The sequence below is a fragment of the Apium graveolens genome, chromosome 4 (genome assembly GCF_009905375.1).
Source record: "Apium graveolens cultivar Ventura chromosome 4, ASM990537v1, whole genome shotgun sequence".
NCBI lineage: Eukaryota > Viridiplantae > Streptophyta > Magnoliopsida > Apiales > Apiaceae > Apium > Apium graveolens.
The window spans coordinates 128,864,307-128,882,059 of record NC_133650.1 but is presented as its reverse complement, the minus strand read 5'-3'; positions in this window follow the sequence as shown (position 1 = coordinate 128,882,059).

Sequence of the window (17,753 nt, the reverse complement as noted above, 5' to 3'; positions counted from 1 at the left end):
AGCAGTTTAAATATTAATATAATAATATTTTATTATTATATCCAATGATTCTCATTTTTCTGACTTTAGATCTGACGGTTGTTATTTGTCGTACCAAACAACTGTACCGAGCAACTACCAAATAACTGTACCGAGCAACTACCAAATAGAGGGTGTTCTGCTTATATTAATATAGTATATATATATATATATATATATATAAATTGTTGTCACCAAAACAGACAATCATCAATTAGAACTTAAAATTTAGAATCCTTTATCTCATATTCATACATACACAAATCCCTTGTTATTTCAGTTGAGCTCTCCCCATGTTTTTTAAATCAGCAATAAGCGTGAAAACTCATAAATTTGGATTATTTTTATTGATAAATTTTTTATGTATACAAGTGCTACATCAAACAAAATGATTTAAGTTTATAATTTGCCACACTTATTATATATCCTTGAACATATGATACAAACTTCGTTTCTAAATTATATATGCATTTTACTCGATAACTCGCACTATTTTTTCCCTTTACCAATTTAGTATATTCGCTAAATCGAGATAGAGAGCATGGCCATTTTAGGTCAATTACACGCGAATCATGCCAAGGATTATATAATTATTACTAGTTTCGATGACCTTTCCTGTCTGTCGGCAAGTAACGAAAATTAGAGCTGCCGTTCGCGAACAAATTCGAGCTCGGCTCGTTAAGGGCTCGGTTCGGCTCGATTCGTTAAGGCCTTGACTTCGAGTTCGAACACAAAAATGTGTTCGTTATGAAAACGAGTTCGAGCCGAGCTTTTGGCATGTTCGGCTCGAGCTCGACTCGAGCTCGACTCGGCCCGGTTCGGCTCGAAAAAAATTTAAAAAATATATATTTTTATATATTTAATTATTATGAATTTTATTCAGATTTTTTATAAATATTTTTAAATTATTGAACTATACGAATGTCAAAATATATATTTTAGTAATTTGAAAAAATTCAGATACTAAAAATTAATTTTTTAATTTGATATTTTAATAATTAACAAGTGATTTGACTACTACTTATAAGTAGTATTTATTTCCTGATCGGTGTTTCGATTTTTTGAAATTATTCATAAATGATCCAACCGTATGGATGTCAAGATCTATATATTTAAGTGATATAATGAAAAATTTAGAAAAAATAAATATATTTGGTTTTGCTATTTTAACACTTAACTAGTAGTTTGACTAGTACTTTTCCCATATTAATGTTTCGATTTTTTAAAAAATATTTATGAATGATCCAACTGTACGGATGTTAATATCTATATATTTTAGTAATATGACAAAATTTTTAGAAAAAAATAAATATATATGATTTGTTATTTTAACAGTCAACATGTGTTTTAACCTTTACTTGTAACTAGTGTTTAGTCTCATATTAATGTTTCAATTTTTAAAAAATATTTATGAATTATCCAACCGTACGGATGTTAATATCTATATATTTTAGTGATATGATAAAAATTTTAGAAAAAAATAAATTTATTTTGTTTGTTATTGTGATAATCAACCAATTGTTTGAATAGTACTTAGAACTAGTGTTTAGTCTCGTATTAATGTTTTAATTTTTTTAAAAATATTTATAAATGATCCAACCGTACGGATGTTAAGATCTATATATTTTAGTGACATGACAAAAGTTTGAGAAAAAAATAAATGTATTTGCTTTGTTATTTTAACATTCAACCAGTATTTTGACCTTTACTTGTAACTAGTGTTTAGTCTTGTATTAATGTTTTGATTTTTTAAAAAGATTTATAGATGATCCAATCGTACGGATGCTAATATCTATATATTTTAGTGACATGATATAAAAATTAGAAAAAAATAAATTTATTTTGTCTGTTATTTTGACAATCAACCACTTATTTGAACAATACTTGTAACTAGTGTTTAGTCTCGTATTCATGTTTTGATTTTTTTAAAAATATTTATAGATGATCCAACTGTACGGATGTTAAGATATATATATTTTAGTGATATGAAAAAAAATTAGAAAAAAATAAATGTATTTGATTTGTTATTTTAACAGTCAACCGGTGTTTTGACTTGTACTTGTAATTAGTGTTTAGTATCGTATTAATATTTCGATAAATATTTACGAATGATCTAACCGTACAGATGTTAAGATCAATATATTTTAGTGATATGACAAAATTTTTAGAAAAAAATAAAAGTATTTGGTTTGTTATTTTAACAGTAAACGGGTGTTTTGACCATAATTTTTTAATTCAGTTCGGCTCGACTCGACTCGTTTTGATGGAGAAAGCTCGTGTTCGGCTCAGTTCGACTCGACTCGATTTTGTTCGATAAAAGCTCGTGTTCGGCTCGTTCTTTAACGAGCTCGAACACATATTTTTGTTCGTTAAGAAAGCTCGGCTTAGCTCGGCTCGTCGGAAAAAAATTAAAGCTCGGCTCGGTTCGATCAAAACTCGGCTCGGCTCGGTCCGTGAACGGCTCTAACGAAAACGATGCATAATTCTTTGCAGGACGAGTACATTCAGGAAGTAATTGTTAAGAGCAACTTCGTTAGAGTGTTTGGCATTTCTCAAAAATATTATTATAAAAATAAATCTCATATTTTTTATGTCAACTTCAATTATATTTTTCTTATCTTTTTTATAAATATATTCTTATAATATTTTTTTTATTATATTTAAATTCAAGTTATGTATTTGAAATGAATAAGGGTAGAGAAATAATTTATTATTTAAAATCAAGATAAAGAGTTATTAGTAATTATTTATAAATAAATGTGACAAAATGGGTCTGTATCTGAAAAACTGAACCGAAATTCACGAAACTGAGATCCGATCTGAGATCCAACTTATGTAATCCAATAATTATTTCGAAAACCAATTTAAAATGATCCGAAAATTAGCCGAACCGAAAATTTAACCGAAAATGATCTAAAATATAAAATTCGATTATAACTTGGAAATGATCAAAAACGAATAATATATTATCCGAACCGAATATGACCTAATCATATTTTTCATTATAGTGTCGCTATTTTTTTTATTTTGGTTTATTTTCCTTGTTACTTGCATGATAACATGTGGGAGGATAGGTTATTTGGGACCTTAAAAGGTCTCAACTAGTTAACTCGTCTAATGTATCATCGTCGCAAAAATTTCAACCCATTATGAAACTCCCTTATTCTTGATGGACGTAAAAATGGTAAAAAATAATCTAGTATAGGTAAACATGCTTAACCATAATGTGATTCTTATTAAGAGCATTCATATATTTTTGTTGTAGATTTAGACTGGGGCGATGATATCATGGGACAGGGATTATATCATGAAACGGGAATTATGTTAATGCAGGTCAATATGATTGGTGTACATTGTGAGGATAATCATGCGGCAACTGGAATTGGGTGTATTGCTACATCTAACAACGGATTAGTCAACCGGGGGGGTGTCCAGGCTAGTCAATACATAAGAAGTTAAAGCAACGCAGGTATTTGCTCTTTTGCTAATTGTAAACTACGTGAGTACAAATTGTCTCTTACTATTTTCATTTAATTAACTTTTAATTTTGTATCAATTGCTAATTTTTGATCATTACATTTTACACAATATATGTGGTTCATGATGTGTCAAATCACAAAATACAGAGACAATTTATATGCATAGTTTTGCTTACCAGTATTAGGAAATTTATATAATCTGCTGGGTTATACTTTATATTGCAATATTTTCTTAAACTATATTATTGGTGCGTGTTAAACAATTATCTTATAATTGTATGACGTTATTGAGCATCATACTCAAAGTTTGTCTTGTATTGAACTAAATCTCCTGGTGGTGTCTTTTGTCACTTGTAAACTACAGTATTTTCATATTTTTATAATGTAATGGTGTTTGACAAGAGAAAAGGACATTTTTACGTCTCTGTTTTTCGGGCCCTACATTCTTGTTGGTTATTGTCGCCATTCTCGGCTAGGCTTTTCTTGATTTACAGTTTGCAAATTTATTTTTCTTGTCATGGTGTTTATTTTTTTTCTTATGTAAACATAGTTGAAGACTAAATTATGGCATAAATAGAAAAAATAATCAAATATATATGTATAAATAGTTACTACAAAGCCTATAAATCCTAGTGAATGACTCCCATAATTAACAACAGTTGGTTATTGGTTTAATGTACCTATATTAACCCATATTAACTATTGTTTTCAATACTTATTATATTGTAGGTATTTGCTCTGGACAAGTGAGAGATTCATGAAACAATTCTAGTGCAGGGAGTATCCAAGGAAAAAGCACCAGAATGTATAGGTAGCGTTGTAAAAGAGTCGATACGCTCACAAACAGTTCGGTATCCGGTTTGAAAAATGTTCGATTCGAGTTCGATTAGATTTATAAACGAGTCGAACATGAATACAATTTTAAGATTCGATTTGTAAATGAGCTGAACTTGAGCATAATATAGTTCGGCTCGAAAGTTCGCGAACAAATTCAATTTAATGTTCGTGAACAAGTTCGTTTATATAGTTCGTGAACAGGTTCGTGAGTAATATTCGTGAACACGCTCATTGATATAACTCATTAATAAATATATTAATTACTAGTTGCATATGCTCGTAAACATGCTATAGGCACACATTATATGATATATTATTTACAGAATAATTGTTTAGATATTTATCTAATCTATTTTTTATTAATTTATACATTTTTATATTTATAGTTAAATTATAATACATTCTAGATGATAAATTTATAACTATTTAATTAGGCAATTTAGATAGAAATTATGTAATTAAATCAAAATCTGAATATTAAATACTCAAATATATTTGTTTGGTGTATAAAATTTTCAAAATTTTGATTTGATATTGTTTATTCGTTTTAAAAAAATAAATAAATGAAACTCATACAAAAATTCGGAGTCATGGGAACAAATTCGTAAATTGAGTTACTTGTGATCCAAAGTTCGTAAACAATTTCACGATTTGTTTGTTGAACCAGAGTTCATGAACATATTCGCATACAACCTTTTTCTTAATGAGTCGATACACAAATAAAAATTTTGATTCGATAAAAGTTCGAGTTCGATACATTTTTAACGAGTTGAAACATGAACACTTAAGAGTTCGGCTCGGTTTGGTTCATTTACAGGCCTATGTATAGGATATCAAGGAGTAGGTGACTAGGAAATTCCATTAGTATTTGTAATTTATTATATTTTTTTGGAAAAATTAATTCTAATGTCCCTGAACTATATGCATTTTTTCTAGTTCCCTGAACTATAAATATAAATTTATAAGTAATTTAACTTTTGAATTTTTTTTCATGACAATCCTTCCTTAAATTCTTTAAGTAACGTCATTAGTTTTTCAGGTCAAAAATAGTTTTTAAAAGTTGAAAATTGAGTTTGGAAGAACTAACGATTTCTTGGTAAAGAACTTCGCCGGAAATACCAAGGACACCCCACCGGAATCCGGGAAACCATTATTCGATCAGCAATGCTCCCAATTCCGGTTAACACCCAACAAAATCATATGAGTTCGAATTTTCCATACACCAAAATTGACCCAAAAATTCAATTAACATCATACGTACTGATAAACAATATCAAACAAGTCTATTAGGCTAATTTATACTCCTAAATAAAATCAAATCATGTCAGTAAAACGAAGAACACTGGCGGCACAAGAATTTTTCGAGGAGGCTAATTCAAATACTAAATCATGAAAATTATATGAACATGCTTACAATCATACGATCTATAAATTTACATCATTAGATACACTAAAAAGCTATTCGAATCAAAATTAATATTCAAGTCAAAATTTAGAAATTACTCAAACCGAATTTTGATGGTGTATTAGGATAGTGTATTGAAAAATGAGCAATTTGGTTGCTCAAACTATGATTTTGGACACTAGAATCACCTTCAAAATTGTCCTCGGTTCTTTGAAATTTCAAGAATGTTTTTCACAACTAATTACATTTTTTATAAGATTCCACGTCATTAAAAACTAATGGCGTTACTTCAAATTTAACGAAAGGGCTGCGATTAGAAAAATTCAAAAGTTTAATTACTTATAAATTTATATTTATAGTTCAGGGACTTAGAAAAAAAAGTGACTATAGTTCAGGGACTTTAGAATTAATTTTCCCTATTTTTTTCAATTGTAAGAAAACATGAAATATTTTAAATTTATTTTAATTAAATGTAAGATTATTATTTTTAATGATTTTATTGTTGGAGGTATCAATTGATATTTGTTATAACTTTATTTAAGATGTATACACGTCAGGCAGGTTATAAAAACAAAAAAAAAAATCAAAAAAATAAATTTAGGCGTCGGTTATTAGAGAGGTATTGCAAAAAAGAAATATTATAAGCGTTATTATTCTAGTGAACCGACGCCATTGGTCATAAAATAAGTGGCGACATTATAAACAACCGACGCTACAAAACTATCAAGACGTTAGTTAATGGTCATTTAGTGTCGGTTATTAACCGACACAGAATTACTACTAACGTCGTCTAATTAACCGACGCAAAAGTATGTACCTATAGCGTCCCATTCATATATTGTGCTGAATAATCGACGCTTTAGGTATATTTTGACCGGAGTTAAAGATCAATTCATCAATACTTGTTAACTTATCAATTTCTTTAAAATGATATTTTTTTCTAATCCCTACTACAATCGAATCATGAAAAAGTGAATTTATATTATAAAATATCTTAATTATATTATTTATCAATATTTATATTTATATTTTTTTAAGGTATCAAAGTGAAATCTGATTATTGTATTTTGTGAATTAATTAATAAATTTGTAAAATCGTACACTGATATATTTAGATTATTAGTTAAAACTGATAAATTTTATTTTTAAAAAATTAAACCGAGACAAAAATCATGAAATGGACGAGTATAATAATCTATACTATTATATTAAAGTCGAAACATTGATAGTTTGGTTGTTGGTTCTCTGGTCAGTTAATCCAGAATTGTTAAATATTTTATATCAAAATAATGAGAATCTTTAGATATAGTCCTAAAAATATAATATAAGGGGTTAAAGGTTCGAATCCCAGTAGTAATATTGATAAAAATTAATAACCGTGCATTGCATAAGTTATATACTATCTACACTATTATATTGTTAGGTCACACACCACTGTAGAAGGGGGTCGAATATAGTGTATAATACAATCAAATCAATTTAAAGCACAAGTAAGAGAAAACAGATGTATTCGATATAACAAGCTCTGTTACAATGGAACTGTTCTCTCTCAGTGATGAACAAATATCACGAGAGCTGCTAGGTTACAATATATGATCTTCTCGATGATCGTAACTCTTATAGAGTAAACCTGTGTCTGTGTTTATATAGACACACAGTTACAAGATAACTTCTAGTTGATATGGAATATAATTTTGTCTCCTAAAATATATCAACCAGATTTCTTATATAATTCTTTTAGTCCTCGAACTCTTTCCATGCATATCTTCTTCTTGTATTAGTCTCGATCTTCTTTCCTGTAAATCAGCTTCCTTCCTTAACTGTTAGTCCTCCAGTACTTAATTTCTGATATCCATCTTCTGATATTATCTTCTGATAATCTAAGTTCTGATATCCTTAAGTCCTGACTTCCAGTAAGTCCTGATTCCAGTAAGTACTGATATTTCCTGTTAGTTAAGATTTGAAAACTAAACATGAAATATATTAGACATGACATCTCAAATATATCCAACAATCTCCTCCAACTTGTAATTATGCAAGAATATACAAGTTTATAGATTTGATGATGTCAAAAACATTTAAGTTCAAATGCAATAAGAGTTTAATAAGATTATAAATTATAACTTACAAAACATCCAGCTTTACCAACATCACTGAATCAATCTGAATCCATAATGATTCTTAACAAAATCATTTATCAGATTATCTTCAGCGTTCTTCAGAACTTCAGCTAACTGTACTTTGACCTGCATCAGTTCTTCTTCATTACTATCACCAATTTGATAAATGGTTGTTCTGAGAGCTTGAATGGATGTTCTTTCAAGTCCATCACCAAGTCTGATAATCTTAGGATGTGAAGAGTTTTCATTATAACATAAGCATCTTCCTTTCAGAATAACTTCCACCTTAGCAGAATTCTTCAGCATAGGAATTTCTCTTCCATCACCTTCAGTAATCATTGGACTTTAATGAGAAGTCTTTGTACCAGAGATTCTGAATAGATCTCTTATAACCTTCAAATATTTTCTGACCATCTTCTTGTAACATCAGATTTTACTTTCAGAAGATGATGAATATGTTGAAGTTCTCTGATAGACTTCTTTAGTACATCAGTATAAGCTAATCTATAAGTCCTTCCATCATTGAGAAATAAGATCAATTTCTCTTTCAGATTCTCCTTATCATGAGCATCTATCACAACTTGAGCAGACAACACCTTGTCAAGGTGCCTTTATTTGATTTGTTCATATGGTTTGTCTGTTAATATGAAAGGATCTCTTAGAGTAACCTCTACTCCTGTTTGAATCTTCTCTTCGACAGAACCTAATCCAGCTCTATCTCTAGGTTGTTTGGCTTTCAACCCAAATGTAGCAAGTTGATTAATCATGAGATTGGATTTTGGTTCAACTAGAGTAGCTTTCTTGCATAACAGCTTCTTCTTATCAGCAATTGTCAATTTATTCAAATCAACTTGAGCATTGTCAGTAGTTGATGTCTTGATAGCTTGATCAGAATTTGATGTTTCTTCTGTACCTTCATGTCCTTTATTCTGAACAACAACTTAAGTAGTGTCAGAGGTTGTTTTAGAATCTTCACTTATCTTTCTTCTTTTCAGAATTTGAACCGTTTCATCTTCAAAAAGATTATCATCAGATACTTGAACCATTTTACACACTGGTTTCATCAGATCTTGAGAAGTTTTCAAGTCCAGTGACTTGGTTGATTCATCAATTTTTCCTTTCCCTTTATCTTTGGGATTACTCTCAGTCTGTGATCTAGTCTTGAACTTTGAAGTTTCAGAATTTGACTTTTCCTTGATCACAATTCCCTTTTCCTTTGGCCTTGGAGGTTTCTTTGCATCAGAAGCTTTAGACTTAGGATTTGTCTTCTCAGCAGCAAATCTAGCTTCTTCCTCCTTGAGAGTTTCGAAATCCATTCCTGGATTGTGTTTCAGAAATAATCTTCTTGCTATCTCCTCATCAAGTGTCTGGATTTTAGGATCTTTGTAATAAACAGTAGCCTGCTTCCCTTTTAACTTCAGAGTTTGCAAAAACTTCTGAGAGTCTTCAGATCCTGACTGAATCAAAATATCAGAACTTGATATCAGACTTTGCTTATCACCACTTGACTTTAGTCTTTGAGCATTTATAGCATCAGAACTTGACTTGTTCTGAATAGAAGATTTTCCTTGAACTTTTCTTTGACCTCTGCTCTTTTCAGAGTTTCCCTGGTCATCACCTTTATCATCCTTTTTCTTCAGTTCTTGAGTATGTGAGCATTTGGACTTAACTACCTTCTCCCCCTTTTTGGCATCATCAGGAAGTAAGAGAGAAAGAAGAAGTTCAACTGAAGATTAGATTTCATCTAATTGAGCTTTCTGAGAAGCTTGATTAACCAGAACCTTAGCAATTTGGGCCTGGTGCTTCTCTTGAGTTTTCTCAATGGCTGCAACTTTTTCAGAAATAGGTCTGATATACCTGTTTTTGTCAAGCTTGAGCACTTGATCAAGCTTATCAACTTGTTCTCTGAGTGTATCAACCTTTTCATGAGTAGCAGTATATAGACCTTGAAGATGTTTTATAGATAAAGTTGTGATCTTGAGTTGTGTCTTGAAATCAGAATTTGTGAGCAACTCATCAGCTTTTGCAATATGCTCTGTCAGAATTTTAGAACATGGAATAAAATCTGATTCATTCCACTTCTTTGTCCATTCAACACCTCTGTGAGTATCCTCCCAAGGAATAGGTGCTTCCTTTTTAACAAATTTCTTCACCAATTCTTCCTTGCCTAGAATAGCTACTGGAGTCTCAGCAGAAACACTGTCATCATAACTTGAGGAAGACTCATTCTATTCTGATAGCTCAACAGTGTGTGAAGCTACTGGAGATTCGGGAATATCATCATCTAAATTCTGATCAGCAGAATTTATCTCCAGAGCTGGTGTCTTTGATGTAGATGGAGCTTCCAGATAAAGAACTTCAGGTATATTCAAATTATGAATATCTATTTCAGAAATATCAGTTTGTTCTTTAGCATCATTTTTAGCTTTAATGGGAGAGACATGAGGGGTAATAAATGTGACATTAGCAGTGTCTTTGGCTTGAGCTGGAAGGGCTTCAATAATGATTGGTTCTTGTGAGATTAGAGTTTCCTGATCCCCTTCCTCAGCTTCTTCAGTATCTTCTGATATAGTCTCAGCCAAATACCTCCTTGCCTTCATTTTCTTCAATCTCCTTGCCAATGAAGGAGTTGCTTCAGCAGTATCAGAATTTACAAATTTCCTTTTCATAGTATCAGAACTTTGAGCTGTTGTTTCTTTCTGAGAAGTAACATTCTGAGCTATAACTATCACAGGTCCAGATGCATGAACTCGTGCTTCAATTTTTTCCTCAAATCATCAAGATTTATTATTGACCATTATTAAATTAAAACATTCATCACAGGATAAAGTTAAAAATGATGAAGTAAAGATTAACAAATTGCAATTAAAACATGCACAGTCATATAATTTAAGAAACAAAGAACAAATCTTGAAATTTAAAGGAAATTTTGATTAATATATCAGATGAGTACATTTCATGAAATTTATCAATTACATGCAAAAATTACAAGATAGTCCTATTCTAAAGATTCTTAACATCAACAGCCTTAGTCCTAGTCTAAGAAGACCTATCGACTAGCTCCTTCTGCTGCTGACGAAGAGCACTGCAAGACGGATGATCCGTTCTTGCTGACGGAGAGCTTCTCTCCTTTCCTCTTCCAAACGATCAAGATGGAGGTGGTATTCAATCGAAAAGAACAAGACGTCTGTGTGAACCTCTTGAAACGAACCATTTTTGTTGATAAAAAAATTGAGTTTGTGAAAAAAAGAAAGATGTTTTGGCTGGGATGAATAGTCGGTTTAAATAGCCAATAGAATACCAAGTGACGCGATGACTTGTTAACAATTACAAGTAAAAATAATGATCCCTCGACTCCCTAGACTGATGTGTAATAATAACAGTCAGTAAAAGATCTAAAGCAAGAGTTAATGGGCACGGGAAATAATTAACAATTACTGTGCACATGCAGTTTTTCAAGACCTACACGTTAACTACTAACCCATAATGATTATGACTATTTTTAACTTACCCAAATTTATTCCGATTTAAATATGACTGTTTCAGATTTTACCACAAATAAGTCAAGTAAAGAAAAATGCCACGTAAGCATCAAAGATTCCATCAGGATTTAATATTAGAAATTAACTTATATCAGATTTTAACAGTCATCAGAATATGGCTTCTGTACTCAAATAGTGAATTTCCTTTTCTGTGATTCTTCATACAAATACTGATTTGATTTCTTCAGAATTTAATCATCAGAACTTCCATCAGAACTTGTCCTCATAAATTATGCAAATGACACTTAACAGTTTGTCAAAAACAACTTAATCACCACAGTAATTTTCATCATTCATATGGAGTGAAGGTGTGTGCATTCAGCAAAATATCAGATAAAGATTAAAGTCTGATAAACTTTAGTACATCTTAGAAATAAGGCATAACTAAGAAAAATGCTTAAAATCCGTCATCAGTCATGGTGTCTACTATAGAACAAATTTATGCAAGAGTCCACCTCAACTGTTTGTGCTCATTTTATGCATCTTTTGAAATTCCTTTTTACAGTGGCTTCTCAGTGTAAGTGAGTCACGACTGCTTATCAGAATTTATGCTGTTATCAGAGTATTTCTCCAGTAATCATAGAGTGTGAAAAGTCACCAAGAATTTTTTTTTGCTTTTCTAATGCATATTACTTATTACCAGCAATGCACTTGGGTCTTCCATTCCATATTTTTACTCTAGATCTCAAAGGAGTACCTGACTTTTATTCTTTTCTTTTATTTTCTTTTGATAAGTGAGGTTTATCAGCACTTAGTTCATTCTTAATATTTACTGACATCAGAATTTGACAGATAAGAAACAAGAATCTAGTTTGTGACTTAGTAATAAGATACACAAAGTAAACTTGACTAAGCTCAATATCAGAATATACTTGTGTTAATGAGTTTCCAGATAAACAACTAATTCAAACATGGGATTTCTAGTATATTAAATACTACTAGGTCAGCATCTAGCACAGTTATCCTCATTGGATTGAATAGTCACAGAACAATCAAAACACTTATCAGAGTATCTAAATCCACATCAGATAACAATCAGCATTTAATGAATTTTCAGATTAAGCACATATTACATATAGATAATACAATCTGTAAACACTGATCATAAAGTCTGATGCATGAGAACAAAAACTAAGCAGATTTAGAGAAAGAACCTGAAATCATTCCTAGTTCATTTACCAATCTTATAAAAGTAGCTTCACATAGTGGTTTTGTGAAGATATCTGCTAGTTGTTGATCTGTTGGAACAAAATGCAATTCCACTGTACCTTTCACATGTTCCCTTAAGAAATAGTACCTAATGTTGATGTGCTTTGTCATTGAGTGTTGAACTGGATTACCTGTCATAGCAATAGCACTTTGATTATCACAGTAAATAGGGATTTTAGAAAATTCTAACCCATAATCCAGTGACTGATTCTTCATCCAAAGAATCTGTGCACAACAGCTCCCTGCAGCAATATATTCTGCTTCTGCAGTTGATGTGGAAATTGATTTTTATTTCTTGCTAAACCAAGAAACCAATCTACCTCCAAGAAATTGACAGCTTCCACTAGTGCTTTTCATGTCAATTTTGCATCCTGCAAAATCTGCATCCGAGTAACCAATTAGCTTAAAGTCTGATTCCCTAGGATACCACAATCCTAGATCAGTTGTACCCTTAAGGTACTTGAAAATTCTTTTCACAGCAAATAAGTGAGGTTCTCTTGGATCAACCTAAAATCTTGCACAAAGACAGGTAGCATACATGATATCAGGTCTACTTGCAGTTAGATAGAGTAAAGAACCAATCATACCTCTGTAGTTAGTAACATCTACTGATTTACCAGTATCCTTATCTAACTTGGTTGCAGTGGCCATGGGAGTGGATGCAGTTGAACAATCTTGCATTCCAAATTTCTTCAGTATATTTCTAATATACTTGGATTGACAGATAAAAGTGCCTTCTTCAGTTTGCTTGACTTGAAGGCCTAGAAAATAGCCGAGTTCTCCCATCATACTCATTTGATATCTTGACTGCATTAGCTTTGCAAACTTCTCACAGAGTTTGGAATTAGTAGAACCAAATATGATATCATCAACATATATCTGTACCAAAAGTAAGTCATTTCCATGGTTGAGGTAGAATAAAGTCTTGTCAATTGTGCCTCTGTGAAATCCACTTTCCAGAAGGAATTGAGCTAAAGTCTCATACCATGCTCTTGGAGCTTGCTTAAGGCCATAAAGTGCTTTGTCAAGCCTGTAGATATGATTGGGAAGTTTAGGATCTACAAAGCCTGGAGGTTGTTCAACATATACCTCTTCTTCCAATTCTCCATTGAGAAAAACACTTTTCACCTCCATTTGAAAGACTTTAAACTTATTGTGAGCAGCATAAGCCAAAAAGATCCTTATGGCTTCTAATCTAACAACTGGTGTAAATGTTTCATCATAATCAATACCCTCCTGCTGAGAGTAACCTTTAGCAACCAGTCTTGCTTTATTCCTTGTAATTATGCCATCACTGTCAGTTTTATTTCTGAACACCCATTTTGTACCAACAACTGATCTGTTCTTTGGTCTTGGCACTAGGGTCCAGACTTTATTTCTTTCAAATTCATTAACTCTTCCTGCATTGCTTGCACCCAATCAGCATCTTGAAGAGCTTCTTCCACTTTCTTTGGTTCAGTCTGAGATAGAAAAGAATGATAGAGACATTCATTTGAAGTTGCAGTTCTAGTTTTGACACCTGCTTCAGTATCTCCAATAATTAAATCAGGTGTATGTGCTTTAGTCCACTTCCTTGAAGATGGAAGTTGATCTCTAGAACTGGATCCTCCCCCATGATCCATGCTGTCTCCATCAGCATTTTCTGATGCTCCCCCTGTAGTTATGTTCTCCGAGACTTCAAAATATGAGTTTGATTTTTCAGGAGTTGAAGAATTAGAGCTTCCAGAATTATCAGAATTTGGCTCATCAAAACTAGATGAATCAGAACTCGAAGAGCCAGTGACAGGTTCTGTTGCTTCTTGAGAGTCTTGAGATGTGGTAGTTTCTTCAGCTTGCTCCCACTGGACAGGTGCATTTTCCTTTGGAGTTCTTACCACAGTTTCAAGGACATCAGAACTTAATCCATCAGAACTTACAGAATCAGAATTTTCAGAATCAGAATTTAAATCTTCATTCTCAAATCTCAGCTGACCATGATCATCGAAATCTTCAAGTGCTGTAATCTTCTTATCATCAAAAGAGACATTGATAGATTCCATGACAACTCTTGTTCTCAAATTGTAGACTCTGAAGGCTTTTGTGGAAAGTGAATATCCAATAAAAATTCCTTCATCAGCTTTTAGATCAAATTTTGACAGCTGTTCAGGATGAGTCTTAAGAACAAAACACTTGCAACCAAATACATGAAAGTATTTCAAATTTGGCTTCTTCTTCTTCTTCTTCACCATCTCATATGGTATTTTTCCATGCTTGTTTATAAGTGTAGAATTTTGTGTAAAACAAGCAGTCTACACAGCTTCATCCCAAAAATAGGTTGGAAGCTTTTCTTTATCAAGTATTGTTCGTGCAGCTTCAATGAGAGTCCTGTTCTTTATTTCTATAACTTCATTTTGCTGTGGAGTTCCAGGTGCAAAAAATTCCTGTTTGATTCCATGATCTTTGCAGAACTCTTCCATGATTGAATTCTTGAACTCAGTGCCATTATCACTCCTTATGATTTTAACAGAGTCTTTGATCAATTTATCCAGCAGTCTGACATGATCAGTTAGGGTAGATGCAGTTTCAGTCTTCTTGTGCAAGAAGTACACCCATGTGTACCTTGTGAACTCATCCACTATAACCATAACATATTTCTTCTTTGCAATAGACATGACATTGATTGGACCAAATAGATCAACATGCAGTAGGTGATAAGGCTCAAGAGTTGATGACTCAGTTTTGCTCTTGAAAGAAGATTTTCTTTGTTTTGCATTCTGACATAAATCACAAAGGTCATCAGGAGCAAATATTGTTTTTGGCAGTCCTCTCACAAAATCTTTCTTTACAAGCTCACTTATATTGTTGAAATTTAAATGAGAGAGTTTCTTGTGCCAATTCCAGCTTTCTTCAATTGATGCTCTACTCAACAGACAGATTGCAGAACCATCAGTACTTGTTGAAAGTCTGGCTTCATAAATGTTACCATTCATGTATCCTTTCAGAACCACTTTGCCTGTTGAATTACTTATTACTACACATTGTTCTTCAAAGAAATCCACATGATAACCTCTATCACAGATTTGACTTATACTCAACAGATTGTGTTTAAGTCTTGAGACAAGAGGTACTGTTTCAGTGATGACATTCCAAAGATTGATCTTACCATATCCCAGAGTTTTCCCAATGTTGCCATCTCCATAAGAAACTTCTGGGCCAGCTTTCTCCATAAAGTCTAATAGCAGGGCTTTATTTCCAGTCATATGTCCTGAACATCCACTATCCAGAACTAGGATGTTCTTCCTGTTGCCCTGCAATCACAAAGACCACTAAAGGTTAGTTTTAAGGACCCAGACTTGCTTGGATCCTTTGGCCTTTTTAAGTTTGTTAACATTTGCAGCGGATTTAACATCAGAGTTTATGCTAACATTTTTCTTATCAGTATTGACAGTATCAGACTTTGCATCATACTTTACACTAGAAGGAATTAAAGTAAATTTCTTCAAAGAAGGTTTTATCTGATAATAATTATAGTACAAACTATGATATTCCTTACAAGTATAAATGGAATGCCACACACTACCACAATGAAAACAAGGATTTTGTGGCTTAAACCTAACAAACTGACTCTTAACTCCTGACTTAGAAGGTAAGGAGTTTATATTTTTATTCTTCCTACAAAAAGAAGCCAGATGGTTAGAATTTCCACAGTTATAGCATTTCTTTCTAGGAGTATTAGTAACAGGCATATAATTGTTGCTTTTATTCACACCTTCCTTTCCATTCCTATTTTTCCTAGCTGCCTTTACCTTGTTTACACTGGTAATCTCTTTCAGCTTATGTTTAAGCTGCTTCTTTGTCATTAAGCCTATGTTAACTTCAGTTGGTTTATCATGTTCTAATTTGTCAGAAGTTGACTCTGCTATCACTTCTGTCTCAATATCTTTCATCTTTTCAGAATCAGACTTTACAGTTTTAGCTACAATACTTGGCTTAACTTGTTCAACTCCTTTTTCACTTTTCTCATTTCCATAACCTAAGCCCTCTTTCCAGTTTCTACTACTTAGTATATCATGATTTGCTCTGCCGGAGTTAGTCCAAGTCCTGATAATCTCTCTCTCCTTTTCAAACTCAGTTTTTAGAGATTTATTCATTTTTAGCACTTCATCTCTAACATAGAAAGCATCATCTCTATCTTTCTGAGTTTGATGGAACATAACTAACTCTTTTTCTAAATAATCATTCCGCTTTTTAAAAGCAAGATTTTTAGAAGTTAATCTTTCACATGTTAAAGTTTGATCTCTATAGCTAATAAACATGGTTTTAAGATATAATCTCAACTCAGTAATATCATCAGTATGAAAGGCATAAGTTGTTTGAGGTACCTTTAACTCAGCAGCATCAGAACTGCTATCAGCATTTGCCATCAAGGCATAGTTCTCCTAATCTTCAGAATCTGAGGTGTATGTCCAACTTTTCTTCTTTGTCACAAGTGCCTTGCTTTTGTCACTCTTTCCTTTCTTGCAGTCAGGAGATATGTGGCCTTTCTCACCACAGTTGTAGCATTTGACATTTGAGTAATCTCCTCTGTCAGACTTTCCTCCTTTGCCTTTAGATTTTCTGAAACTCTTCTTATCAGAACTTCTACCTTTCCTAGAAAACTTCTTTCCTCTTCTGAATTTCCTGTAGGATATCTTTGTGATACCCTTCACCATAAGAGCACACAACTTCATCATCTCTTCATCAACATCTACTTCAGGTAGACTTTCAGTTTCTGAATCATCATCATCAGAACTTGATGATTCTGAATCAGACTTAATGATGAGAGCCTTTCCTTTTCCTTTCTTTGAGATAGCCACTTTGGGGGATTCCTCCTCAGCATTAAGAGCAATTGTTCTTGATTTTCTCCCATGTATCTTGCTTCTTTGATCCATCTCAAGTTCATAAGTCTTGAGCATTCCATAAATTTCATCAAGAGTAGTTTCATCAAGAGCATAGTTATCTCTTATAATAGTAGCTTTCAAATCCCAACTTTCAGGAAGAGCTATGTTAGATATATTTGATAATGTCATGGCTAATATGATTTATGTTTAGTTTCAGATCTTACTTAAATAGGATAAATCAGTACTTACTGGAAGTCAGGACTTAAGGATATCAGTACTTATAT